The sequence below is a fragment of the Mastomys coucha genome, unplaced genomic scaffold (assembly GCF_008632895.1).
Source record: "Mastomys coucha isolate ucsf_1 unplaced genomic scaffold, UCSF_Mcou_1 pScaffold16, whole genome shotgun sequence".
NCBI classification, from domain to species: Eukaryota; Metazoa; Chordata; class Mammalia; order Rodentia; family Muridae; genus Mastomys; species Mastomys coucha.
This window is the reverse complement of record NW_022196898.1, coordinates 83,047,472-83,058,843: the sequence shown is the minus strand read 5'-3', so window position 1 is coordinate 83,058,843 and position 11,372 is coordinate 83,047,472. Positions and strand designations below refer to the sequence as shown.

The 11,372-nt window shown below is 39.7% G+C and overlaps 1 long non-coding RNA gene across 1 annotated transcript in view; it reads right to left on the bottom strand.

Moving 5' to 3' along the window:
• Positions 1 to 11,169, bottom strand: part of LOC116094338 — a 37,018-nt gene extending 25,849 nt beyond the window's left edge. Inside the window, exon 1 of the long non-coding RNA XR_004120053.1 lies at positions 10,868 to 11,169. This is a non-coding gene — a long non-coding RNA (uncharacterized LOC116094338). The remainder of the gene's footprint in view (positions 1 to 10,867) is intronic.
• Between the last annotated feature and the right edge of the window lie 203 nt (positions 11,170 to 11,372).

Sequence of the window (11,372 nt, the reverse complement as noted above, 5' to 3'; positions counted from 1 at the left end):
GGGGGGGGGGGCACTGCAAGCCAAGAAACACTAAGCATTGGGGGTTCCTCAGTCAAAGTTAGGAAGGGACAAGCAAGGACCCGGATGCTTTCAGAAGGAGCAAGGCCTTGGCAACCATTAGCTTTGGGGCATCTGATCAGGTATATAGCAGGGATATGGCCACTGTACAGTAAAATTACCGTTTCTGTCCCCATCTCACAGTGGCCCTAGCAACTAATTCATCACCAGCTGCCATTGGACAGCATTTCCACGAGTAAACAGGACATTCTTTTATCTCATAAAAGTCCTCTTGGCCTGACATTTCTCAAAAGTCATCATTCCGCTTCTTTTTGGAAAACGTATCTAGTGAAAGTCACCCCAGGATGGTGGTCACAAGTTACTCCCTCAGCATTCTCCCATGCTTCCATCCTGGTTCAGATCCCACCTCTCTCCAAAAGCCCTTTGTCAAGGTGGCTCACTACTGCTCAATTTTCTTTCTTTCATTTTTTTTTAAGATTTTTTTATATGTATATATATTCTTACCTCTGTGTATATTTGTATGTATCTGCTTCTCTCTCTCTCTCTCTCTCTCTCTCTCTCTCTCTCTCTCTCTCTCTCTGTGTGTGTGTGTGTGTGTGTGTGTGTGTATACCACATACATGCAGTGCCCTAGGACACCCAAAGAACTGCCATGTGGATGCTGGGAACTGAAGCTGGATCCCCTGCAAGAATAACAAAGGCTGTGCTAATCACTCAACAATCTCTCTACCCACTGCGTGAATTTTATTACAAAAAAAAAATGTCTGTCTCATTCTTGATGCAGGCACTGCCTTTTTCTCACCAGAAACTAAGTTTCAAAAAGGCAGCAGACAATGTGTTTCTCCATTATAGTCTAGGTTCTGCCACCTATTAAGTGCTCTCTGAAAATTTACCAAAAATATATCCACTTGCTTTTAGATTTCTAGTTACAGGCAGCAAATTTGGCTTCCATTTGGACTTTGGCACACTCTGTTTAAAGATGCTAAAAAGTCTTAGGAGGATTTTGCTATGGCTTTTTAAGAGTTTGAAGGATACTAAAGAAAAGGTTGCTTGCTTTGCTAGCATATCGCCAACCACATTCTATGCCAATGTAAGGTAGAATGTCTTTAAACATTTGCTATTGGTCTTAGCATACATGCCATTTACTGAGAAATGGGAGGTTCTTAACTTTCACCTTACAGGTTTAGAGATTAAGGACAAAAAAAAAAAAAGTCTCTCATGATGCTTAAGTGGCTAAAGCCACAAGCAGCTCTCAGCTGGGCAGTTTACTGTCCTCCACTGATCTCCATGCCTTGTTAATTGTTCCTGATCAAGTTGTTCTACACAGGAAAGGCAGCGTGGACTTCCTAAATGGACTGTCTGATCCTCCTTACTCACTCATAAGAACTCAATTATTCCCTATTATCATCCGCATGGTGTGCTTTGCATGCTTGTCAAAGTCTTTCCTACGACCAACTCCTCCCACTCCGGTCTCAGCTCTTTCCCCGCCCCCCCATCTCAACTTCTTGAAGAATGAACTAATCATGTGGAGTCACTTTCAAGTCCCCAGCCAGCATGTGGCCTCTACCCCAACCTCTGCATGTTAGTTCCTTCTCTTGAGATTTCCTTCACTAATACCCGTCACCACACCTCTGGCTTTTACTTCTAGTTTAGACGGTACATGCTCTTGAAACCTTTCTTGAAGCTAATTTTTCCTTGGGTCTCCCCTTATGTGTTTGTTCTTAGGGCACATTAAGCTATTTTAACTATATATTTAAGTTTCTGTGTTGCCAGTTGGTTACAATTTAAGGTTCTGCTTTAAATTACATCTAAAATATTTAGTATATTCTAAATATCTAAGAAACCCTAGAAGAATGAAACATAAGAAAAAAACCACAAGGAATTAAAACAAACCCGGACAAAGCTAATGTAAAAATCTAGGACAACACCAAAAAAATTCCATCTTAAATGATCCCCACCATTGTCACCATAACCATGGATACACGCCTACTCACGGTTTTTTAAAAAAGATGTTATTTCTTAGAAAGCAGTCTTTAAAGTTATGGTACAAAATAGTTGTTTTCAAATACAAAAACATAATTTTAAATTGAGGTATGTTTAAGATGTTTTAATGAAACTGTTATCACTTTTGTCCTCATGGGATGGTCCCATTTCCTGAAGGTCCCACCACCTCTCACAAAATGATCTGATAGAGTTATTGCCATCACTACATGAGAAGTTAATACAGCAGTCACCCTCCTGATCGCACTTGTTATGGTCCTCCAATTCGCCAGCAGGTGCTTTGACCATAAGGACGTTCTCCTTTGATTCCACAGCATACAGTTTCACAAATGCTATTCTCTCATTTATTTAACAAATATTTTCATGCCAGTCATACTGTCTTGTATATACTTGGGGAGTTGCCTGTGAACATAAATAAACTAAAGTCTTGCCTTTCTAGACTCATGTTCTATCAAGAGTAGAATGAAAAGTCATTTACAGACCATTTTCAAAGCACTTATACAACGAGTCTCTGTGTATTTAGTAAATGCTACATTCTGCAAAAAGCAAAATTTAAGCAATTCAGAAATATGTAGATATAATATTAAATCTGAAAAAGCTAGAAGACAAAATTATGTAAACAGCATGATACCCAAGTTTGTAAAAAGCAGATATAGAAGAAGCATACACAGATATAGCCACAGGTGAGAGATAGACAGATGGATAGATGGATGGATAGACAGATGGATAGATGGATGGATAGACAGATGGATAGATGGAGGAACACAGAGCATCTAGATAAACACTAATGATTACCAGCATTATCTTAGGGTGGGATTACTAATAGCGTTCATTTTCTTTTTAATCTTTTCTGTACTAACTAAATTTTCATAATGAAAACGTTATTAGTAGAAGATAGGTACTACACTGTATTCTTTAAATACAAACCAAAATAGCTGAGGTTCAGCTTTATTCACAATTGAGGGACCCTGGAAACAACCAAGACATTCTTTAATAGAAAACAGCTTTTCAATGGGATATTATTTGATGATTAAAATGAATTATTGGACATGTTGTGCCTTCATTTTCATTAAATTCTAAAAAGTCTTTAATTTCTTTCTATATTTCTTATTTGACCAAGTTATCATTGAATAGGGCATTGTTCAACTTCCTTGCATATGTGGGTTTTCTGTTGTTTTTGTTGCTATTGAAGACCAGTCAGTGGTGATCTGATAGGATGCACGGGATTATTTCAATCTTCTTATATCTGTTGAGGTCTGTTTGGTCAATTTTGGAGAGGATACCATGAGGTGTTGAGAAAAAGGCATACTCTTTTATTTTAGGATGAAATGTTCTATGCATATCTGTTAAATCCATTTGGTGCATAACTTCTGTTAGTTTCAATGTGTCTCTGTTTAGTTTGTGTTTCCATGATCTGTTCATTGATGAGAGTGGAGTGTTGAAGTCTTCCACTATTATTGTGTGAGGTTCAATGTGTGCTTTGAGCTTTAGTAAAGTTTCTTTTATGAATGTGAGTGCCCTTGCATTTGGAGTATAGATGTTCAGAATTGAGAGTTCATCTTGGTAGATTTTTCTTTTGATTAGTATGAAGTGTCCTTCCTTATCTTTTTGATAACTTTTGGTTGAAAGTTGATTTTATTTGATATTAGAATGGCTACTCCAGCTTGTTTCTTGGGACCATTTGCTTGGAAAATTGTTTTCTAGCCCTTTACTCTGAGGTAGTGTCTGTCTTTGACACTGAGATGCATTTCCTGTATGCAGCAAAATGTTAGGTCCTGTTTATATATCCAGTCTGTCAATCTATGTCTTTTTATTGGGAAACTGAGTCCACTGATATTAAGATATTAAGGAATAGTGATTGTTGCTTCCTGTTATTTTTGATGTTATTTTTATGTTTGTGTAGCTATCTTCTTTTGGGTTTGTTGAAAGGAGATTACTTTGTTGCTTTTTCTAGGGTGTAGTTTCCCTCCTTGGTTGGCATTTTCCATCTATTATCCTTTGTAAGACTGAATTTGTGGAAAAATATTGTGTAAATTTTTTTTGTCATGGAATATCTTGGTTTCTGCATCTATGGTAATTAAGAGTTTTACTGGGTATAGCAGCCTGGACTGGCATTTGTGTTCTCTTAGGGTCCATACAACAACTGCCCAGGAACTTTTAGCTTTCATAGTCTCTGGTGAGAAGTCTGGTGTAATTCTAATAGGTCTGCCTTTATATGTTACTTGACTTTTTACCCTACTGCTTTTAATATTCTTTCTTTGTTTTATGCATTTGGTGTTTTGACTATTAAGTGAAGGAAGAAATTTCTTTTCTGGTCCAATCTGTTTGGAGTTCTGTAGACTTCTTGTATGTTCATGGGCATCTCTTTCTTTAGGTTAGAGAAGTTTTCTCCTATAATTTTGTTTAAGACATTTACTGGCCGTTTAAATTGGGAAACATCTCTCTCTTTTATACCTATTATCCTTAGGTTTGGTTTTCTCATTGTGTCCTGGATTTCCTGGATGTTTTGGATTAGGAGCTTTTTTATTTTGCATTTTTTTTACTGTTGTGTCTTTCTTCGATCTTGTATATTCTTTTGGTGATGCTTGCATCTATGACTCCTGATCTCTTTCCTAGGTTTTCTATCTCAATGGTTGTCTCTGTTTGTGATTTCTTTATTGTTTCTATTTCCATTTTTAGATCCTGAATGGTTTTGTTCAATTCCTTCACCTGTTTGGTTGTGGCTTTCTGTAATATTTTAAGGGATTTGTGTTTCCTCTTTAAGGGCTTCTAACTGTTTACCTGTGTTGTTTTTTTTTTAAGGGAGTTATTTATGTCTTTCTTAAAATCTTCTATCATCATCATGATATGTGACTTTAAATCAGAGAGCATTGCTTTTCTGGAGTGTTGGGGTATCCAGGGCTCACTGTGGTGGGAGAACTGGTCCTGATGATGCCAAATAGCCTTGGTTTCTGTTTGCTTATGTTCTTGTCCTTGCCTCTAGCCATCTTGTTATCTCTGGTGTTAGTTGGTCTTGCTGCATCTGACTGTGGCTTATCCCTCCTGCAATCCTGTGTGTCAGTACTCCTGGGAGACCAGTTTTCTCCCGGAGGAATTTGAGTATGGAGAGCTGTGGCACAGGGTCAGCTCTGGGTGCAGACAGAATCTGGAAGGATCCTGCCCCCAGCTGTTCTTTGATCCCTGTGCCCTGATGGCTCTGAGAGACTCCCTCTTGGGGCAGGAATTTGAGCAGAAGTGTTGGTCTTACCTGTGCTCACAGCTGTGTTGGCACTCCTGGAGACCAATTCTCTCTGCTTTATTTGGGTATGGAGCACTGTGGCACAGGATCTGCTCCCGGCACAGATGGAAACCCGAATATTCTTTAAAAGATCTTTCTTGGCTATTTTGATTTCTTTGAGAACTCCTTGATCAAGTGCCACACTCACCTTTGGACGGGTCATTTGTGGTTTTGATTCTTCATGCTTTTTATGTGATTGCTTGTTTGTTTGCTTTTCGTTCTTTCTATGTTCTGGGTGTTAACCCTCTGTTTGCTGTAGAGGTAACAAAGATCCCCTCCCATCCTGTGACCTTCCTCCTCCTGTAATGGATTCTTACTTTAGCTGTGCAGATACTCTTAGGTTTTTGGAGTTATTGTGTAAACTAGCAGATACAGGTCCATTTTCATTTTTTAGTATGTGAAGTTTTCCCAGCACCATTTTTGTTAAAGATGCTTTCTTGTCTCCAGCCTGTGTTTCTGACATTTTTTGTCAAATACTTAACTGCTGTCATTGTAATGTTTCTCTGTTTATTTATGACTCCATTAATAGAAGTCCTGTAGTTCTTTCTTTTGGTTAGTTAGGCCACAGGTCTGTCAATCTTCCTAATCTTGTCAATGAACCTACTCTTAGATTTACTGACATTGTATTCTTTTCTTTGTTCTTATTTTACTTCTGCTTTGATTTTTTTATTTAGTGCCACAATTTCTGGATTTGGTTTGTTTTTGCTCTTCCAAAATTTTGTTGTTGTTGAATCATTAGGTAATTTATTTCTATTCTATTTTCTCTGATTCTTTTAGCTCAGCTATAAATTCCTCTTGTAGGACCTCTTTCAGTGTGTCCCAGAGGTTTGGCTATGCTGTGGATTTGTCTTCCTTTAGTTCAGGTAACTATTTCTTAATTTTTTTCTTTGACCAATCCATCATTCATGGGTGAGTTGTTAAATCTCCGTGAGTTTCCGTGTTTACTACAAGTTTGCTTGCTATCAATTTTAAGTCTTCTTGCATTGTGGTCCAATAGAATACAAAGCGCTATGGCAATCTTTTTTTAATTTGTGATGGTATGTTCTGTGTCATGGGATGTGAATTGTCTTAGAGAATCTTCAGTGTACCTGGTGACTCCCATGTTTACTCTCTTCTTCTTCTTTCTCTTCAATTTCATTGAGCTATTCCTTTATGTCTTCTTTAAACTCCTTGAATTCTTTGATGAAGCTTATGATTTTCCTTTTTAAAAAAAATCTATGTCCTAAGGATTTTATCTTGGAAATTCTCATCAACAAGCATTTCTACAGGACTAGTGAGTTTTGTAGAGGAAATATTGACTTGATCATTTATAAAGTTTGTATTTTTGTGAAGGAATCTGGGTACATGGATCTTTTTTGTTAAGTCTGTATCTAATATAGATAGAGCAGGATGAGGCAGAACAGAGGATTATGCATGGGTGGAGCCTAGAGGGTAGAAATATCTTATGTGAAATCAAGTCAGGTGGATATAGGTGTGCAGGATGTGTGTCCTGGACCAAGCCAGTAGTTCAGAAGTCAATCTGGGACTTGGGGTTGGGAGAGAGGGCAGAGAGGATCAGGCAGATTCACCAGGTTAAACCCTGGAGAAGGATGTGCAGGACCTGGCTGTGTAAAAAGATTGGATATCAATGTTAATTTTTAACTTTTCTTAAAAATTAAGATTAATTTTATCTCCTTGACACACAGAACTCTAAACAGTAGAATACAGGAGGGATGATGAAGGACACGTTCACCTGTGCATCACATTTTGTATTACAAAGACGCCATACTTGTACTCCACATAATAAAGGAAGGAGTACCAACATGCCATTGCTAGCTGAACATGCACACTATGCTGATAGTTCATTTGTTCTCTGCTAATCCCACTCTGTGCCTCAGTGTTCCTGATGAGTACAGGTTGATACCAACAGAAACCAACTTGATTGACTCAGTGTTTCAGAAAGTGCCTGAGCCCAAACATCCCAGAATGAGGGAAGAGTACAAGGGATGATACCAAGAGACCACGGCCATGTCAAGTACTGAAAAATGTGGCGGACCACTTGATCAGTGGTCAAGGACAGGACTGAGCTCCAGCATGATTGACAGCCTTCCCTCTTCCCATATCATGTGCCAGCTGTAAAAGACACAAGATAGATTTCTAGGATACTAATCTATATGATATGATATGATATGATATGATATGATATGATATGATATGATATGAATCAATTTCCCAAGGTGCTCTGTGATTGGGTTCCTTCAATTCTCCTCTATGTTCCCGTGAAACAGAACTAGGAGCCTGTATTCACAGACCAGACTGTCTGTGAGCCCTTTAGAAACCCTTCCACTGTGGGATCAGTGAAGTGAAGATGGAGTGCTGCCAGCGAAGACAGGTGCCTCACGCACCGTAAACTACAAACAGGTACTCGGTGCTCTTGCACAGAGAAGGCTCAGAACTTCCAGATCTAGCCCTCTGGTCTACTGCTTTCTCTGCAGCTGCACATCCTTCCCCCAGGCCAACAGCATCCTCAGGTCTGGATCAAATAGACTTCACCTGGTATCTCTGTAGGAGTAGGAATGCAAAGCATTTGTCTGATTCCTCGAGGCTCAGACCCATCTGTGGATTCTTTTACATGAACTGGAAACTTTCCTTCTCACACAAGATTTAGAGAGGATTTCTGGTTTCCATTCTGCCAAATTCGCCCTCATACCCATGGATAGCAAGTGGAAACTCCTGTAGCAAGGCAGGGTCTGTGAGCAAAGTCACCAGAAGTGAGGAGGTGGGGGGTGCTCTCCTACCCCCTTTCTTTTTATTTCAAGCTGGTTAAGACAAGTTCACATACCTCTCTCAAGTTCTCACCAGAGATTAAAGACTCAGACTTTGAACAGTGCCTTGGGCTTTGCCTCAAGCCAAGGAGCAGCTATTACTCTGACGAAATAATGGGGTTGGAGGGCTTCTCCTTTCATCTAGCTCTCTACCTTTATAAATTCAGGAGTTAAAAATAGGGGAGCTTGTCTGACTATTCAAGTTCCACAAAATTTCCCCTGAATTAACAAAATGTTTTAAGGGAATGATTTGAGGGTTGGGTTGCACATATTTGAGCTCTAGGCCACCACTTATTAACAAGAGAAACTGATCTTTTTTCTACACCTATGGGTCATTTAAGAACAAGACAGCCTACTAAAACTAACAGGAGCTCAGAGATAGGATCAACTTTGATGATTCTTGGACCACATTCCTTTGACTCACTGACTGTCTGTGGTTTCAATGACACTCAGACCTGAAGATGTAATTGCACGTTGTACACATAAATAAAACGGCTCCACACAGAATAACCCTGCTATGCCTTTAAGGGGTCCCTCCAGCCTAGATGAAATCAGAGAGAAGCAAGCCACATGGTGCCTTGGAAAATCCTAGCTATTGAGAAAGACAAACTGTACGTAGACAAGATAAAAACATCCTCTCCACACACCACCACACACATGCCATGCATATACACACCACCGGACATACACACCACCGGACATACATGCCACCAAACATACTATGCACTCAGATCCTTTCCCCTAAACTATTTCCACATCTCACAGTCTCCTAGGAGAGTACTCTTCTCCCATCCCAACACCACCACTGATGACCTTGGCACTGTTTTTACCAGTTCACAAATTGGCCAGTTTGAACAGGTTGTTCTGGTAGAATTGAGCTCCAGTAACAAAAGACAGAAGACCAAACCCACACAACTTGACAAACCTGAAGACCAAAGTCACATTTTTGTGGCCTGTTGACATATGTCACTGAAAGGAAACTGAGCCAGCCCCTTCCCTTCCCTCTTTTGCCAGCCCAGGCATGGCCAGCTACTCCTCTTTATGTAGACATTGTTCAGAGCTGCTCATGTGCACTGGTCAGAGCTTTCTCTAGTCCTGGCTTCCCTTCCCTGGTTCTTTCTTCCTCACTCAGAGAATGAGCTGCTTGCCTTAGCAGTAAATGTTAATTTTCTCCTGTCCCTAGTATAGTAGCTTCCTAATGTCCTTTAAACTATCTAAATTTAAATAATTATAATATTTAAATATGTAAATCTAAAACGCTGTGTTCAAATAGGGTGTCGATCTACTCATGGATCTTAGTGGGTTGATACCAATTTATCTTTTAATAAATGAAATTGAAAAGCCTAAGCATGTTTCCTTGAACTTTGATTTGCTTTCTGTTTATGTAAAACCATGTAGATGCATATATGTAGATCATTTTTTGTTTTGTTGAGTCAGGTTCTTGCCATGTAACTTAGCTAAGATGGAATTTACTATATAGACCACTTAATGCTAAACTTTCACATATGTTCTTCTGCCTCCTGAGTGGTACAATTATAAATGTACACCATCTTGCCCATCTGGGTATGTATATAGATGGGGACAGGAATAGATATATGATACAGAGATAGATATATTTGTATGAAAATTACAAATGTATTTCTGCTAATGATCAGCAACCAAAAGCTTAGGAGCTATCTATTCGAGCACCAAGGCTAAGCTACCATGAGCCTATGGTTTCTCCTGTTTCAGTTCACTTACATCCAGCCAGACCCACCACTGTCGCCTAGGTCAGACGTTTCTATTCTCAGATTCTCAGAGAATCCCGAGCCAACATAACTTCAGCCTGTGTTATCATTCAGGGCCCCCTCAGTTTCCAAAGAACATCCTTCTTTGGTCAAAAATCCTTCTTTAACTCCCAAACTTATCCTGAAACAAACTGGCTTCTACCATCTGGCAGTGCAGCATCCCTCAGTTGCTCACTTTCCTTCCAGTCTCTTACTTCTGTCTTTCTGCCTCTGTTGTGGTAAATCTCAAACCCAAATAAGCCCATGCAAGGAAAACACAACTCAATTAATATGAATACAAGCTGCATTCCTAGATTGGGCAGATCTACCACTACACTACTATATTCCCTATCTATAAAATCCCTTGCAACTTGCGGTTTCTTTAGGCCATGTGCTTCTGTTCCATTTTCCTTCTACCTCCTCTTCTTCTGTCTTCCTCTCGCTCCTTCCTCTCCTCATCTCCCCCATCCCTTCACTTCCTCTCTAAAACTTTCAGCTCCACCTTTCCCTTCCACTGCCCAATCACCAGCTCTAACCTTTATTTTACAAGTTAAAATGAGAAGAAGGTTCACACGAAGTCACCTGAGTACATGATTTACTTCTCCTCCAAGGCAACCCCTCTTGGGGAAGTGGAATTAGCATCAAAATATAAACAGCACCAGGGCAATCCACAATATTTCTCCCTCTTTTGTCCAATTAAAAGGCTCTTTTCTCTCAGGTATAAATTGAGTACAACTATTACCATTCTGCAATTTATAAAGTATAAGTTACATTTAACACCCAGTCCATCAATTTTGTCAATTAGATAAAGTACTCTACCATCTATCCTAACTTAAAAGGCTTATAATTCTATACCTGACTTAGGTCCTAGTTGTAGATTGTATACCACCTGAAAACCATCCTCTCAAATCTATATCATCTTTCTCAATGATAAACAACTTGGGTTGGCTATGAGACTACAGTCTGCAACCCCACCAGAAATCCAAGAACAACTAATATTACCTGAAAATAGAAGGAGTTCCAAAACTAAGCCAATTTTTAGAGACCGCTGAACACCTGGACAGTCCTCCGTTCCTCAAAATGTTGGAGCATCAGTCTTCAGCTTTCTGGCCCAGAATCATCTGACAGACCTTTGTAGCACAGAATTTTGAAGGACTGATTACCTTGTCTTGTCAGAGATTATAAATCGACTATTCTGCATAGTATGTCCCTTTTCTGGACAGTATTTTGTCTATAAATGAACTGAGGCAACTCTTGGCTAGTAGCTATCTCACCACAACTGGAGCAACTCTACTGATGTTAGTCAGGGCCTCCGAAGCCCGTGACATCACATAGGCAGGCCTCACAGACCTGTTGCCAAGGCAACAGCCACCATGTTCCCAGAATCCATTGAGCTCACCTCCCACTTTTACCTGTGGCCACTACCTCAGAACCCATATATATGGGGAACGCTCCTCCCTTACTCTCTCTCTCTCCCCCCTTCTCTTCCCACTACTACCCCTTCTCT